General features: G+C 31.8%; 1 protein-coding gene across 1 annotated transcript in view; it reads left to right on the top strand.

Annotated features, from left to right (window-relative positions):
• The window catches only part of Pcdh15 (protocadherin related 15), a 942,952-nt gene that overhangs the window by 128,312 nt on the left and 795,292 nt on the right, over positions 1-19,348 (top strand).

The raw sequence follows: 19,348 nt of genomic DNA, 5'->3' as shown, positions 1-19,348 counted from the left end.
AGTTTCTAGAAATGTTTAAGTCCAGCTGTAAGTTGTGTCACTGGAGTAAACTCTACTTCCAAGTTCACTCACATGGTTATTGGTAAGCTTTAGAGAAAATCTACTTCCAAACTCCCTTCCTAGTTTAAGAAAGGCTTCGGGTCTGACATTCTGCCAGAATGTCTCATTAGATGGCAGCCGACTTAGAACTCAGTTTTAAAAATGAACTGTTTCAAGAAATTTCCCAGTACCTATATCCTGTTTCATATTCAAGATCTGGCTTCAACCTGTCTTATTCTTACTGTCTTGTTCCAACACTTATAAGCAAATATCCTAAATTCCACTGAAACATGTACTTCTCCCATATGATATAGTGTTCTTTGTATCTCCATTTTTTTTTTTATTGCCTATAAACTGGGCCAAGAATGTTCTTGTCTCATGACCTCCTACTCATCCTTCAAAAATCTTCTCCAATACCATCTACACTGTGTAATTTCTACCTACTTTTCTGATCCCATCCAAAATAATTGTTTCCATTTTCTCCAGCACCAATGGGAGTTAGCTTCTACTTGGCATATGGAACATATTCTATTATACTATAACTTACCCGTGTGCTGCCTCCATATGGGTAAAAAACATGTCAAAAACTATTTTCACTGCTCTTTAATCTGTGCCCGACACAGTCACAGAAACAGTATTTAAATTTGGGTTTAGGGATGTATGACATTTTTGTTGTGATTATTTAATGAAGTGACAATGTTTAAAATATTAGAGAAAACCAAATATGATCTTTTTACCTCATTAAAACATCATTCTTCATTTGCTAACACATCTATAAAGTGTTCTCTGTGTTCAATAAGTTAATGAGGAAAGGAATCAGAGGTATAATGTGGGTTTTGATCAAGAATTTTTCTCCTGTTGTATATGGCATTCAGGAGTTGATGATAAATTACTAGTTTGAAGACCAGTATTTTCCATGAACACTTTACATAATATTTAAGTTCTTTGCTTCTGGGAGCTTTGTAGTTACCATATTCAAAAACTGCTTTTTATTTGCATGTTTTCAGTGATTAATACATTTCCCATATGTTTTTGTTGAATCCTTCTGTTACCATCATTTAGCTCATATACTTTAAGGATGACCCATTTTATTGCCATTTTAATCTGTCTTCAATATATCTAAATGATTAATATTATCAGACATTTTTCTTTTAGGATGTTGGTTAGCTTGGTTAACTAGTCATAGTAAAATTGAATGTGATTAGAATAAAAGCATTTTGCAAATGTTACTGAAAAGCATATATAAAAAATACTAGATTTCTCTATAAGCACTTGTATTTTTAAAAGAATCAATGGCCAAGTAAACTGAGCTTTGGTCCCTAAATCTTTACAGTGACAACTTACTACAGCTATAACACAATTAACTACTGAATCTTTCTTACTGAAAAAAGTAAATTACTTTCAGGCTTGATTTAGAGGTGCTTCTTTTAGAGTTTAATTTCTGTGCAATTCTTGGTTTGTGAAAGAAATTATAATGAGGCAAACCTATCTCTGCATCATCACTAACTATCAACTCTTAATGTTACATGCCTGAATTTTCAAAACTAAGTGGAAGATGAAAAATAATGCAAGCATGCTTATTTCAACACCTTCTAACATTTTCAATAAAGCCACTATGTATTTTTCATGAGTGTATATTATTCAGATGATACAGTATTTACCTTTAACATTTAGATCTGCTTAACTTAGGACTCTGAAATTTAATATTTATGCTGTAATTCCATTTGTGTGAGGATGGTTAAAATTTATTAAGCATTTTATGTAATATATTTTTATTGAGAATCAAATTGAACTGTCACTTGTTAAAAACTGTTTTAGCATCATAATAATCCAATTGGTCTAGTGTGATCAGCCCAACTCTGAAGGAGTAAACTTGAGGCTTAAAGGAGTATATGACTCAGGTTACCTAATAGATTTGCCAAGGTTCAAAGAATTTTATAACCTCAAATTCTATCCTTCCCATTATTTTACTTGTTCTATATTTATTCTCATTTTTAAGTTGATGTCTTTATACAGCTGACAGTTTTCTTTTACAATTTAGTTAAGAAAAGTTATGGAATAAACTTAAAATTAATTATCTTGATACTAGTTAAGATTTAATTTTTAAGTTTTATGTTGTTGTGGCAAGAACACACTTTTTCACAAAGTTTTAAGAGCATAGTTGTTGACTATACAGGTAATACTGTACAGAAGATATCTAAGGACATAATCACCTTACTCGATTGAAACTTATATCCATTGATTAGTAACACCTTATTTTGTCTTTCTCACAGCTCCTAGCAACCACCATTCCACTCTTTTTGATTCTATCAATTTGAATATTATAAACGTCTCATATGTGGAATTATGCAGTATTTGTCTTTCTCTGACTGGCTCATTTTCCTTAAGGTAATGCCCTTAATGTTCATCCTTGTGGTTGCATATTGAAGTGACATGTGCTTTGCTAGATCCAGGCTGGTCAGTTCTCATTCCTTACCTGCAACATCTGACATACTCTCATCCTCTTCCATTTGAAACCCTTTCTTCACTTGACCTCAACCACTCCCTTTTACTCCTTCTAGCTGAATTTACTTTTGAGACCTCCAAATATTTGTAAGTCCTGTTGATTCTCCTTTATTTTCACTGCATAAGTAATCTCTATCATTTTTTTTTCACGATTCGCAGCTTTTACATCATCCCCTAACTCCCGAATTCATTGATATCTGCCTATGGGTCATTTATATTTAATATAATAGTTTAATAAATATTTCAACAATTATCCCATGCCAAACTGTGGATTTCTACTCCAAATCTGTTTCTTAACTCTACATAACACATCCTAGGAAGTGGAATCTTCATTCTCTCAGTCTCCTGAGTTGACTACTTCTCCCATCTATTACTCCCTCCCTCTCAATAGTCTGAACTATATCCTTTATCAGCCAAATGCTGGTACACTGTCAATGCAAAATCTTTGAAACTGTCATGATTGCATCCCAATTATAGATTCTCTACAATATCTATTCAGCTTTCATTTCAAATGTCATTTATCAGAGAGCCAGCCCTGAATAGCCTAAGTAACTAGCAACCCTTTCCCTTCCCCAACCCTCTTACTTTCCTCTTACATCTTTCTTCAAGCACTAGTACTATGTATACTACCATTGTATTTTTTGTCTTTTCTCACACAAATACAAGCTCCGTAAAGGCTTCATTAAATAATACTTTTCAAACAAGGTGAAGAAATCATTTAAAAATATGCCTAATCATTGTATTTTAACACCTTATATAATAAAGAATACATCTCACATGAAAGACGAATATACACTTCAGATTTGTTTTCACAGTGTTCAGAATTGTATTGCACAAAGGAGGAAAGATTCTCACAGATCCTAAAGAGGTTTTCTCCAGATACTCTGCACAGTTACTGTCTTTTCATTTTTCTTTGGTTAGGGGCTTCCCTTTATTCACATGCCTCTCTTCCCACTACATTTACCATACTGGACCAATCCTAGAGAAAGATAAAATCATCACAATTAATCTGGGGTAAAAACCCTAACTGCCTTTCATAAGTGAGCAAAATATATAAAGAAGTTAATTTATTTAATCAGATTAGTAATGTATGTTTTGATCATATACATCATATCTTTGTAGTTTATGTGTTTATTAATATAGCAGGTACTCATATGCACACAGATATCAAAATGTCCTTAAGTTATCAAATATGTATTACCCCCAAATTAAAATTACTCCCTAAGTTTAGAAGTTATTGGAAGATGGTTTTCTGATTAGTTTTTAAGAAGCAAAAGTAATAATATTTCAAAAATAAGTAGCAAGTTTTCAATTTATAGCAGTATTTTACTTCTAAGAAGAAGTTTAAACAAAGCTTTCCTTATCAGAGTACTTTCATTCTTATTATTTTTTTTGTTTTGTCTGTAAACAAATCACTATTGCAAGACTCTTACCTCCTCTGTAATTACTGTAGCTTAAAAAAAGTTCCATTCAGAATGAGATTACAAGAAAATTATAGACATAAGCCACACTTAAAGTTGTTTAATATGACAGTTGGAATAGCTTTCACTCTGCATGTATTACTTGGCTGGTGTGAGATAATGCATGATACAATTTTAGTTTTAATTCAAAGTATTAAAATGAGTCTACTTCTCATGTGTTTTCAAGAAAAGTGTTTTTTAGAGGCTAATCTCTGTAAACAGTATTTTCCACTTTAATTAGCAATGCCTCATGAAACAGAGTATGTTTTTCTAGTGCTTTTTAATTTTTTCCTAAAGCCTCTTAGGGTATGTATCATTAGATAGCAATTAGTTCTTTTTTCTCTTCAATACAGTAAGCTCCAGGGCAATATTCTCAGGTTATACTAATAAACTATTACACAATCCCTGCATCACATAATTTATGATCTATTATATGTTTTTAATTCACTCTGATGACATAAGTCACACCCAAATGTTTCTAGAATTCTTACTATGCCATCAGGTCTTTATTGTTCTATTCAGCTCTATGTAAATATTATTTTATCCCATATTTACATATTATCTTACTTTTAAAAAATCATTTTTCCTCCTGAAAGTATGCATGTCTTCTTTTATTTTTGTGGTCTTATGTGTAATAACCTTCAAGGTACTATTTATGACTATCTGAAACTCATTCAGGAAGTCTTCTTTTCAATCCAAATTATTGAAAATTAGAAAATACCTGTAGAGAACAAATCTGACTGCAATCCTATGCTTCGTTTTCTTTTCTTTCTCCTTTTTTTTCTGCATGTGTGTGTGTACATGGGAGCAATATACATAACCTTAGACTCTTGTAAGAAATTTCAATAGTTGGGATGTCAGTTTTAGAGCTGCCCACAAAAAGATAAGCAACACTTGCCAAGAGCTACTTGAAGAGATTGTCTAGAATCATCCTTAAGCCTCAAAAGAATAGATAAAGCATAGGTGTGTCATCAATATCAGTTTAACCTAGAATTTTGTTACCATTTTAAAAAATTTCTCACCTGATTGCAAAATTTAGAGCATAAAATACTTCACACAGGAATAAAATTTACAGAGATGATTATTGTGCCTGAAATGCATTCTTACTTAAGAGGTAGAGGTGCATCCAAGAAAATGTTTGTGGATATACATGTGCGTTATATGTGTATATTACTTTTTAAAGTACTTACATGGCATTTCTGAAAATTCCTCTTTGAAAAAATTATGCATAGCAAAATAAAAATATTTGCAGTAGGCTGTTCTGAGCATCTTGACACATCATCTTTACAGCTATTGTGTCTATTTCTAACTTTTTTTTTTTCCAAGCAGAAAACACTCTAATTTGTTAACAGTTCTCAGAGAACATAACCATGAAAAGAGGTCTGGGGGGCACATGATATTAGTAGTGGAGTCGTAAATATATAGAGCTGTGATGATGCAAATGACAGACCCCAAAGCTCAAGGTTTCAAACTATCACACCATGACCTGGACAACACAGCAATAAAGTCTCCAAAGTTCCTTATTTTTTCCTCAGTTCAACTTCACTAATTTACAATATCTTCCTAAACCTTAACACTAATGCACTAATGCACTAATGACCCCATCCTGAAACAACTGTTCCACTTTCACTTAATACATGCAAACACACATGTGCACATACACACATGCATCCCACCAAAAATTTTATCTGAAATTTTAAAATCCTCAAACATCCTTACTTACAAGAGGTTAACAGTATATGTTTTTGAAATGCATGATGATGCCTTGGTGGGTGTGAAATGAGGGTTAAAATCAGATTCTTTAATTCTCCATTCACTGTATCTTTATTCTTACTAAAACTGCAACTTCAAAATCATTCCTAATATCTGATTTCATCTTTGCCCATGAGCATCACATTAGCAAGTTTCTAATCTTAAGACTTCTGCTTCTTTTCATCCACAAAAGATCCCAGATTCTCATTTATACATCTGTCTCTGAAATTGAAAAGTAGCAGGGGAAAAGTTTCTAGCCATTAATCTGTATGGAATTTCATACTCTTCAATGGTATTTTTTTGGAGAGACATATCTTGCTGAATCATGTAAAATAGTTGACATTTCATCATTTTGAAAGTTATGCTGAATACTTCATAATAAGAGTGGTAATTAAAAACTTGAACCTTTGAACTTCAGTAATAGTTTCAAGGGGAAAAGTGTTACTTTTAAAAAGTGATTATTGCCTAATTAGACAAGAGAGCTAATTAAGTGGGAAAAGTTATAATTTAAATTTCCTTATAAGTTTTCTTCAATTTTTTGTTTTTGTTTTCTGAAAATTCTCCTTAAAGAAAATCCTTTTGGTCACTTTCTAATCATTTCAACAAAAATAATAAAATATAGTTTGTGGCTTACATTCACTTCTCTTCAATGCTTTTTTATGAAGATGCATAATAAAAATGGAAATCTTTTTAGGTTACAGAGGATTTGCTAATATCAGTGTACTCAAACATAGGGAAAATTTGAGAAATTTATTTTACTGATTCACAGAATCAAAAATAACCCAAATAGTTTCAGTTATTTATAAACCATATGAATTTAGGTTCTATGAATAATGTTACTGACATTTTGATAGGGACTGCATTGAATCTGCAGATCACTTTTGGTAACATGGTCATTCTAACATTAATTGTGCCTATCCAAACACATGAGAGGTCTTTCCATCTTCTAATCTCTTCTTCAATTTCTTTTTTCAGTCTTCTATAATTTTCATTGTAGAGGTCTTTCACCTCCTTGGTGATACACACACACACACATGCACACACACACACACACACATATACATATATATACATATACATATGCATATAAGTATATGTATATATATGTATACATATAAGTGTACTTATAGGTATATATATCATATATATGTACATATATTCCTAAGTTTTATATATATATATATAAAATATACATATATATTTCTAGGTTATTATTTTTTGAGCTATTGTGAATGGAATTGTTTTCCTACTTTCTTTTTCATCAGTTTCATTGTTGGGGTGTAGAAAAACTTGTTAATTGTATGTTGATCTTGTATCCTGTTACTTTGTTGAGTTTGTTTCCCAGCTTTAGAAGTCTATTGGTAGAGCTTTATTTAATCTTCTATGTGTAGCATCATATAGTCTGTAAAGAGTGATGATTTGAGTTTTTTTCTTCTTATTTGTATGCCTTTTATTTCCTTTTCTTGCCTACCTTCTCTGACTAAAATTTAAGTACTATAAATTTCTATTTAGTAATTAGGATTTAGTGCTAATTTGACAATTGTATTTTATTTTTAAGAATCTATATTCAATCTAAGTATCACAACTCTGAATATTCTTATATGATTAATATATGATTATATAAAACAAGTTTACATTCTATGTGAAGATGAACAATATTTATAACCATTTCTCCACAATGCATTATAAATATCTCTAAAGAAATATAAGTTCTTTGGACTTTATCAATTATTTGTTCTAATCTATTGGACAAATGTTGTGGAAATACTGATAAATTTAAATTCCATACAAATATACAGATGTGATCAGAACAAATTAGCTTTAGTTAATACACTTGGTAAGTCATGTCAAAAATGCTAAATTTGTTTTAAGAATTCATTCAACATAAACTGATAAAATGCTAATCTGAACCAAGCCCTGTTAGACTTTGATATAAAAAGCTAGGATAAGTATTTGTGTAGTAATGATTCTTCTTTTCAACTGCATAAGACAAAAAGGTAAATATTGCCAAGGCACCCACTGTCAACAACATAAATATAAATTGAAACATATTTTCTGAATGGAAGAAAAATTCTTGTAAAGATTAAATGAATTTGTCCTATACTTGATGGAGAAGGAAGATTGTTTGAGAAGTTTTAAATAAGGAAGAGAGTCTCATATTGAAATATAAAGGAGGAATGTCTAGGAAGAAATAACTAAAAATTAAATTAAATTTATGAAGTTTGTATTAAAAATTGTTAAGAGAGTGCAATCTAAACTGTTCTCACCACAAATATAACTGTGGAGTAATGCATATATTAATTTTTTAGATGCTGTCATTTCACAATGTATATATACTTCAAAACATCACATTGTATATGAAAAATACATACAATTTTATATGTCCATTTTAAAAATCAAATTTATAAAGAAAAAACAAGTAATGAGATTGAGTCATTAACAAAAAGTCTTTTATCAACAACAATCCCAAGACCAGATAGCTTCATTGCTGAGTTCTAACATTAATTTAAAGATGAATTAATACCAATACCAATTCTTCTTAAATTAATCCAAAGGAGAGAATTCTTCCTAAGTCATTCTACAAAACCAGCATTTTCCTAATACCAAAATAAGACTTAACAACAAAAAAGTCACCAGTCCATACATGCAAAACTGCTTGACAAAATGCTAGCAAACCAAATTCAGTAGTGCATTATAAGGATTATTCACCATGATCAAGGAGATTCATTCCAGGGATGCATGGATTGTGCAATATATGTGTATCAATTAACACTATAGATCACATAAACAGAATGAAGGACAAAACCATGTAATCATTTCAATAGATGCTGAAAGGCACTTGGTAAGATTCAACATTGTTTCATGATTAAAAAAACTGAATGAATTAGGTTTAGAAGAATAAAACATGATAAAAATCGTGTATATTAAGATAAGGGTTAACATCATATTGAATGAGGAAAGCTTTGTCTTTAAGATTTGGAACACAACAAGGATGCACACTTTACCACTTCTATTCAACATAGTTTTAGAACAATCAGGCAAGAAAATAATTTGCATCTAACTTGGAAAAGAGAAAATAAAATTGTCAGTGTTTCCAGATGCATGATCTTACTGTATGTAGAAAAAAATCAAAGACTCCATTAATATATAAAATAATAAAAACAACAACAAAAAATACTTTTTAGAAATAGTTATCTATTTTATGTATAATTTCTCTTGATGTGTTATGTTGGGAAATGGATATTTGCCATTTTTGAAAATTAATAGGTAGATATCTTTGACATAATCACCAATTCCAGGGGACATACAACAAGATATTTTAAAAGTGAAGAAAAAGTGTAAAATGATACTTTGATTTTATACACCATTTAAGGTCTAAACCATTTTAATAGAAAAAAATATTATGTAAGTGGTTTGTATCCTTCTGCCAATCACTATTCTACTTTTTGCATCTGTGAGTTCAACATTTTTAGATTCTGTGTATAAGTGAGATACTATTCATCTTTCTGTGTCTAGCTTATTTCATTTCACATAATGTCCTCAGACTCATCTATTCTGTCCCAAATAGCAGAACTTTCTATCTTTCTTATGGAACAATAGTATTCCATTTTATATATCTACCACACATTCCTTATCCATTCACAGTGAATGAATAGTTAAATAGTTTTGACAATCGAGTTATAATCGACATTCACTTCTATATTTCTACTGAAGGACCATATTTTCTCCTGTCCTATACTTTATATTATTGTTCATTACATTTTGAATTTTATTTATTTTATTCTCCAACATAATAATTCTGAAATGATCTTCTATTTAATATGCCAGAGTGCTTTTTATGCATCTTAAAACATTATCATATGTTGACCAATTGAAAGTAATTAGAATATTATTTCCTTTATATAGGGTATTTTCATGACCATAATTTGATTTGTATTCATTTTATTTTCAAAAGTATAATTAAATATTCAAAATCTTATATTCTCGGATTGATGCAGAGAATTGCAAACACACACAAGTAGTCAAGATATTTTAAATCTTTTATTTCTTTTTAAGCTCTTTCAGGCACTATGTCTAATACGGATTAGATATAGTTTACATTTAGAATTTTATTATGTTTTCTAGACTCAAAGGAAATTGTTTTTCCCAGAACTTTTGTATAACCAAATAACAGTTGGCATTATGTTAAAAATCAAGTCTGTCTGAGAAAGAGGATAGTGACCTTGGAATTTGTAGTGCAAATGAAGGGTTATATGACTCCTACACAAGTAATTGTCTCTCTAAGTCAAATTATTCATCTTTATACTTTTGTCATTTGAGAAAATTAGTCATTTCCTTAATCACCTAGATTTATAAGATAAAGGTTAAAAGTTTAAAATAATTATATCAAACAAAACTTAGATCTAGTGTAAAAATTCTTTCCTATCTGGGTGTCTTTCTCTATTAGTCTATTATTTGAGTTGCTGTTTTGGACATATTTCTGCAAATGTCCTACAGCACAAATTTCCCATATAACTTCTTGGTATGAATAAGAAAGACACAGTGAAATGAAGCAAAACATTCTGATATTTGGCTATCAAAATTAATAAAAACTGTCTAATGATTTTAATAATAGTAACTTCTACCATACTCCAATATTCACCTTTAACATATTTTTTGTCATCATCAAATACGTAGGTTTAGTTCTTGACAGAATTTTGCAATTTTGAAATTATAAATTACATAGGTCCAGTTTGTTATGTTGAGGCCCTTTCCTGAAAAAATCCTGCAAAGACAGTGTTTTAGTTAACTTTTTGCTGCTGTGACTAAAATACCTGACAAGAACAATTTTAAGGAGGAAAAGTTTACTTGAGGATTCACTATTTCAGACGTCTGAGTTCATGGATAGCCAAATCTATTCCTCAAGGCTCAAGTGAGGCAGAACATCATGGCAGAAGAGTGTAGCAGAGGGAAGAGGCTCATGTCATGATCAGAAAACAGAAAGAGAGACTAAACTCACAACTCACTCAATATATTCCCCAAAGGCACACCCCTGGGATATATCTCCTCCAACCATACCCTACCAGTCTACATTTAGCACCTAGTTAATCTCTGTAAGGGATTACTGATTATGTTAAGGCTCTCGTAACCCAATCGTATGACCTCTGAATGTCCTTGCATTGTCCCACACATGAGCTTTTGGGGGATACCTGACATCTAAGCCATACCTTTCCATAACAGAAAAAGGTTTTATGCAGAGAATGTAATTTTGGGATTTGCATTGACATAATATGCAATTTTATGATCCCTGGTTAGCCTGCATATGATGAGAAGCATGAATAAAATTTACAAAGTTGTGATTTTTGAGTTCATTATAATAAGAAGAGAGGGAATAGAGAATGAACTTTAGTTTCATTCATTCTATATACATGTCACCTAATAAAGCATATAAAATACACATTTTCTGTTCTATTCTTATTAAATGAGTTTTAAGTAAATTTTACAAAATATATATTGAAGCTATATAGCAAACAAATGACTAACTAGAATTTCTGTTTTCCAATTGGTATTTACTCTATTATTCACTGTACACATATTAATATTCAGATATTATAAATTATTTTATATCATGACCAACTATAAGTAATAAAATGGTTTACTTTACTAATTGATTTTCCATGGTTTTAGTGCATGCCGATCAGCATTTTGTACACTCAATTTTACCAGATCTTTACATTTATTACTTTATTATTGCTGCATACAAATTGCCACATATTTTTTGGCTTAAAAATCACATGCATTGATTATCTCACAGTTTCCTCAGGTAAGGCGTTCAGACAGCATTTATCTGGGTGCTTGGCTCAGGGTCTTACGAGGCTGCAATCAAAATGCAGGCTGGTCTGCATTCTCATCTATAAGATCAGTTAGACAGCAGTCCTCTGCTAAGCTCATTTCCTTTCAATTTTATGACTGAAGCAGTTGTCTGGATGCCTCTTTTAGTTCTAAGAGGCCACCTGAAGTACCCTGGCATATGTCTTTTTTTTCAAGACCTTGAAGCCCAGCAGGAAAATCTTTCTCCCTCTCTCCAATGTGTTAAGATTGTTATATAAATTACCTGAATCAAGAGAGTGACAACTCATTACCTTTTCATATTCTATTATTTAGAAGCAAATACTGATCCCACCTGCACACTCTAGGAAGATATTATACAATGGCTTGATTCACTGGGGGGTACTTGAGAGTGTGAATGTCATAGCCTATTAGAAAACTCTGGTGAGACCATCAATTAGCCAGATGTTATCATTTCAATTTTTTTCCGTCAATGCTGTAGCCTCTATACATTTTAAAGTCCATTACTCAGAATTTGTACTGAATAAACACTTTACAGAAGATAAAACAAATGGATAGTCCTAACTACTCCTATGTTTTTTTTTTTGTTGTTGTTGTTCAATCATTCATCAGTCAATTACAATAGAAAAAAAAAGGCCAGAGTGGTCCTTTCATTGTTTTAATTTTAAACTAAGTATTAAAATTTTATTGTCTTAATTTAAATAAATTTCACAAGTTTCACCAGTTTACCACTATAGGACTGGGGAAAAAATAGTGGTCAAGCTAGGAATGCAGCAGGAGACTCTCTCATTCCAGTCAGTATGTTTACTATCATGCATCAGAAAAGTCACTTGTGTTCCCATATTTTTAAATTTCATCTCTCTTAATACTTAAAATTTTGCTACTGGATATGCCCTAAGAGAACACTCATTTATTCATTATTTTTCTTAGGAGTGCAGCCTTGATCAAGTAAGAATATTATCAAAATCTGCTTCCTAAGTAAGAGAATGAAATTACACAAAACTTTTTCAAGCATCCTTTTAAAATCATAATACACTTGTCAGAGCCTTAAAACTCAGTTTTGAGTTTAGATGGCTATATTTTTAAGTTAAACACATCACAGATAAAATAATGCATGGGTTCCTTCCATTTCAGCATGCTTAATACTCTTTTGATTTGGAATTTTGTTACTAAAGTAACTTGATACATTATGTAAAAAAATGAAACACTGCTTGTTGGATAGAGGTCATTGTGAAGAAACAATTTATTTCTACAATGGTAGCAGAGTGTCTGACATGCATTATATATAATAAATTACTATTAAGTAAATGCATGTATGGATACTATAGATGTATAGGTACTAGAAACAATATTCAATATGATGAAAATAATGAACAGAGGGATTAAATTTATACTCTTTTTGAAAATTTTACATATTCACATTTTACTAAACAAACAAATGTGGCTAGATTATTATGGCACATTACATATTACATTGATTAAATTGAATATTGGCAATTTCTAATAAGTACTATGTCCAAATGCAAATTAAATTAACTAAAAAATGTATTTTTTTAAACAAGGAACATTACCCCAAAAGAAAACCAATATCCATCCTTCATTCATTGAGAATTTTATAACTAAAAATACCATTTAGAAAAGGTTAGACAAGTGACAGGTATGTTAAGGTATGAATTTGAATTTTCTAGGAGTCCACCAAAGTTTATCAGAAGAAATTCTAAGCTTGGACTTGCTCATGCTTATCATGTTGTTTCAGAAAATGCTTAAATTAAATCAGACTTATTAATGTCTGCATTTGTTGATTCTATATTCAAAGTATTTTAAACTAGATTGCAACACATCGTCAATGATTTTGGAAATAGCAAGGTAAATTTTTTTATTTCTTTCTTGTTTTTGAAATTATTTTCATTCTAATTATTTTATTTAAAATAATAAATAAATTATTAAATTATTTTCATTCTATTTTATCTAACATATTCAGAGCATCTATGTATCCAAGAAAGCCCGCAAAAAAGCAAATTAACTCACATTTTAAACTTATTGGCTAAGGCACATTTCTGCCCACATCCTGCATGGGGAGGGAGTGGGTAACTGTCAGAGGTGTAGGCCTACTGGAAATAAAAACTAGAAAAGAATTATAAAAAATAAAGAAAAGACAAGAATTATATGTTCAAAAGCAGGAGCAATGACAGGTAGAAAGACCTGATGGGTCTGATTCTAACAAACAGAAAAGAGAATACTTTATTTTTGGTGGAACACATCAAATGGATTCAGTGTGGCAGTCTTCTTGAGGAAAACAGGGTAAGAATGAGGAAAACAGAATAAGAGTGGGGAAAACAGGTTGTTTGGGGATTGGCAGGTTACATCTATCTCCAGTTGGCTGCGTTTGAACCTAAGGCTATGAGCTAAGGCAGGGTGCCAGCATGACCTGGACTTTCTCTGGGGGCATTTCACCCAGGAGTTCCCAGAAAAGCAACCTCTCTGCCTGCATAGTTCATATATGGCTCCCCATACACATTTAAACATTATAGCATGTTATTGGGCTTAAGCCCCAGCAATGATCAAGTAACTTTGATTTTGCTAGACTTAAATCTCACAATGTCCTCTGAAAATTATATTAATATATTTTTTGTTACCATAACAATATACCTGAAGCAGGCTAACTTTATAAAGAAAAAGGTGTATGTATAGCTCACAGTTCTCGTGGTTCAAGAATATTTTGCTGGTATCTAGTTTACCTCTGGTTGGGACCTCATGATACGGTAAAAGCAAGGGATACATGATGCAAGAAGACTGAGGCATTCATTGGTTAGGCTCAGCTTTTATAATAACTAACTCTCAAGATAGCTCCGGGGTTTCATGAGAGCTCTTCTAATCCTTCTTCTTCTTCTTTTTTTTTTTTTTTTTTTTTTTTTTTTTTTTTTTTTTTTGCGGTACTGGAAATTAAACTCAGGGAGTGCTTTACTACTGAGCCAGCCCTTTTTATTTTTTGAGATAGGGTCTTGCTAAATTGCTGAAGTTGGCTTTGAACTTGCAATCTTCAGATGCTCCTGTACCAACCTCTGGTGTTGCTGGGATTGCAAGAGTGGGTTGTTGGGCTTAGTCCATCAGATCCCTTCTGAGGGCACATCACTATGACCTAAGGACTTCCAGTTAGGCTCTTCTCCTTAAAATTCCACCATCTCACACGGAGAACCAGATGTCCAACACATCAATATTTGGGGAATAGGTGACTTGCAAACCATAGCAATAGCATACTTCATTGCCCAGTCTTACCTCAAATTAGATACAACTTGACCATTTCTGTACTTGAACTTGAACTCCTAACCAAAATAATAAAATAAAATAAAACCACACTGGAAGATAAATAAGATACTTATTTACATAGATTTTGTGTGTAAATATGTGATATAAAGTAGTACACAAGTATAAATATATTTTATTATGTAGAAAACATATATAAAAGTATTTTAAATATAATTATAGGTGAATAAATAATATGAACATATATAAATACATAGTAATGGAAATCTATAAAATGATCTAGAAAGAGAGAATGTACCTGAAGTAATTTCTCAAAGTTTACTTTCCTGAAGTTTATATTACAAAAGGCAAAAAAAAAAAAAAAAAAAGATGATTCATCAGGTGAGACTGAAGAGTGATAAGTATAAGTTTAAGGGACTAAAGCAATGGAGCCATTATTGATGTTTCCCTCCAAGCTGAAGTACGAAATAGTTTTCCAGGCAGTCAGTTCAGGAAATTCATACTTGGTATGGTGAGATATGGTGACTTTGGAAAGCTTCATATTTTCAAGTTTGATAGTTGAAGTTGCATTGAAGTGACTTTCACTTTATTCTGGCATATGGATAGCATATATTTCTCACAAGGAATACAGAGCAATGACAAGTTTTATTTTTATAGCTCTATCTAGATTTTGTCAGAGATCAGAAGTAGGTGGGGTTTGACTGAGCAAATGCTGAAGGGCAGACTGCCTATGTACAGCTCCCACTTCACTGAGACTTCAGCTTACTGTCTGTCATTGGTTTGGGATTTCTTATCAAGACAATGGCAGTGGGCTCCAAGCTCACTATCTTCAGAGAAAATTAGTGGTGCTTCACATAGCTGTCAGGGACATAGGCTAAAAAGATAGTTAACATTGTGGAAACATATTTGAAGGAAGACTGCTGTGGTGTCAGCCTTGGCTGCTTTTGTCATATGTCACCATGGCCACCCCAGACACAGGGAGCAAGGACAAAGTACAAAACAGAGCTTTCTGTATCGCCTGGCTTTGGGTTTATACTTGAAAGTGGAACAGAGTGAAAGACCTTTATTCTCTTTCCAAGAGACAAACAGTAATCTCACCTCAGGACAGCAGAGTCCATGGAGGGCACTCTCAGCTGGGTTATTAGCACAGTTATGCTTCCTTGAAAAGATTCTTCTTAAGTTACATTATCAGAACACATTTTGATTGCTTTGCGTAGTCTCAATTTCATTTATTGAATGATATTAAGTGTAACATAATAGTATAAATTTTTGAAAATTCTAGCAAGTATATTCAAGTTGCCTATTACCTTTATAAACATTTGATATAATTTATTTTTATTGCTTACTATTTTCATTTTGCTAGACTATAAGATCCATGAGAACAGAGACATAAGTCACTTTGTTCATTGATATTTTCCAGATGCCTAGAAGAAAAAGTGCTATCTTGTAGGCCCTGTTGGGTAAATGAATTTTTCAGAATATAGAATACCAGAGAAATGATAATAAACTTTATCTTGTAAGGAATACAAAATATGTGAAATTCAAAATTTGATATTGTGTGTTGAGTAATTGTAAAAAAATATTTTTAGAGTAAGGAAAACATATAAGTTAAATATGAAGCTCAACCTCTTACCTATAAGATTATAACGTAATTGAGAAAGCTACTTTATTCCAATATATTGATGTTACATCAATACTGTTTCCATATCACTTTTTCAAAATTATGTCTATTTGGTATACCAGAGTTTTGAATATACCAATTAAATTGCTTCTTGAAAATCAAATACAATTAACTTCTTTATAGGTCACAACACATTCTTTTTTGGAACTGAGCATGCTCTAGATTTCTAGAATTTAACAGTGTTGGTTAAGGAGATCAGGAGGAAAAAAATCTGTATTTAGGAAACATGGTAAAAATTTGGTGTGGGATTTATATATAAAGAAAGGCATAGCACCAAATTGAAAGTGTTGTTTGAAGTGTATTTAATTTGCCTATATTCACTCTGCAAGAGACTTGAGTTTCATCTCCTGTAGAACATTTTCATGCAATTTTAGGGATAGTAAAGCTGGTAATTAAAAGTCTCTTATTTAAAGCATTTGCTCTATTCCCACTTATTTCATGACAAAAGTGCCACTGTAAAGTGAATTACCATCTGATTGGCACATTGATTCCATGTTCTTTTGATTGGAGAAGTATAGTCTCCTTCTAGGAAGTATCTTTGCATTTTATCATTTTGTAGAAAATGGGGTTTTCTCTGGTTTTTTTTTTTGGTATTAGGTTAACATGATGAGTTATGGCTTTCTTTAAAGCTGCTATAAATGCTGAGCTCATTGAAGTGATTAAAATTGCTTTAGAGTTGAAGTCGATAAAAATAGAACAATAAAGTATAGAAATATTCTGTTCTCATTATTCAAAAACAAGTAAGTGTATCATATTCCCCTAAGTTATTTTTTTCCTCCAGGTATTTACTATTTCTATGAATAAATATTCAATATACCTATTGGAGAAGGTATTTTACGAAAAGTTTTTTGTGATGTTTTGTAAAGTACAAATGATATTCTAATAAAAATGTGCAGGATCTCAGATCTGGTAGTTTTGTTCTTGGAGGCAAAATACCAGCAGTAACGTCAGTGACTTTGAAATAATGACCTATACAGTTGTTTTCATTTTGAGGGTTTTGAAATGAAACCAAATTGGTTTGAGTTAGAACATCATCTGTGAGAACATAAGATTCAAAATAGAGTAGTTTGAAGGAAGTTCAGTGGGTAAAATTAGGACCCACAAAGGAACATGACTTGGTCCTTTTGTCCTTTGCCAAGATAGTGTTTTTACTTTAATTTTTTCTAATAAATTCCTTTCAGTATTTCCTCTTTTAAAATTTAAGCACCATTTTTTTGGTTTGTTTTTTTGTTCCTTAATGTTGCCATTTTGGAGGGGAAAAAAAAAGAGTTGAAACCATTAATTGCATAGTTCTTGATAAGGCTATAATCCTTTAGAAAGGACATGGAATAAGTCTCCTTTAGAATTCAGGGAAACTGTACAGTTGCCATTCTAGACCTCTCATACCTTTGGAAACATGGGCCATGTGTCGTCTGGGAAAGTCACCAGTCCTTTTCTGTGATGGCAGGGACAAAGGTTTCAGACTCACAAACTTTCCAGCCTTTTCAGCACCTGCCAGTTGATAACTTTGAGCCATTGAGATCCTGTAAGAGCATGGCTTTTCCTCACCAAGAGTTGGATGATATTTGCCTTAGAGACTTTGTTAATGACAAATTGAGAAAATATATTTTTTTAAATACTTTTAAGAGTGGACAGATGCTGATTCAAAAATGACCCCTCATTAGCCATCATGGTGTGCATACTCTGAGGCACTGTCCTGATCGTGCATTCACATTTGCTTGATTTTTTAAGGCTCAAAACAATCTTATGATGTTCATACTATTTTATCTTCACTTTATGATTAAAGTGAGAGATATGCTATTTAATTTCTTCAGTCTTAACTAGTTAATTTGAAGAACTTGGACTTAAAAAGAAGCCATATTCTTATCCTCTCTATAACCACTAGCTTTGGTCAATTTTGTTGTTTTCTTTCTTTCCTTCTCTTTTTTTTTAATAAACAGGGAAGTTTGATATATTTTTTTTCTATTGATCTCTAATGAATTATTCTTTAGACTGTCTGTGCCTAAGAGTATGAAAAAGGTATTGGGAGGCAGGTTAAAGAAGGCCTCTTTCCCTTTTGGGTAAAGACACAAAAGAATAGGTTCTGTATTAAATGTGCATGATGTAGTATATTGATGTGTGCAATTCAAGAATTGTGCCTCCTGTAAGTTAAATTCCTTTGAAACTGTGCATTTAATACAATTTTAAATACATTGTATATATTTGTATATAAATTGTATGTGCTATTGTATTAATAAGCATTATAAAACTGGTATTAATAAACATGAATAAAAAACAAGATAGGAAAAAAATTAAAATTGTTCTTCTGTGTCCTCTGATGAACTTTATCCACACTAGTCTAGTGAAGGGAGAATCCTGGGCAAAAGTAGGAGCTAGAGAAACTCAGACACCAATGTGACCTGCCAAAAGCATTTAGTCCTCTTTATAAAAGAGGATTGCACAATCATCTAAATACTGGGCAATCACATAAAAACTTGGATGTCTGCCTTTTCCTGGAAAATCAGTAGACCTGGCAACACTGGTTTGCATTACCCCATGACAACCATTGACAGAAGCTGAGCACCAGCTGGTCTCCACAGCCTCCACCACGCCTATTGTCCCTGTGGGCTAATTCATTTTTTTCCCTTTGTTTGCTGTCCTCTGTAGGCATTTGAGTTTGGAACCACTGAATCAGAGAAACAGAGTTCACATCCCTGTTCTTCTACATTCTATAATCAGGAGTATTTTGTGCAATTCTCTGTGAATAATTTTCTCAATTTATGAAGAAACTGAGCATATAATTCTTTCAGTAAGATTTTTTGGTGTGCTAACTGGCTAC

The sequence above is a fragment of the Sciurus carolinensis genome, chromosome 5 (assembly GCF_902686445.1).
Source record: "Sciurus carolinensis chromosome 5, mSciCar1.2, whole genome shotgun sequence".
Taxonomy (NCBI): Eukaryota; Metazoa; Chordata; class Mammalia; order Rodentia; family Sciuridae; genus Sciurus; species Sciurus carolinensis.
Note: the sequence above shows the minus strand (reverse complement) of the source record. Positions and strands in the feature narration are given on the sequence as shown.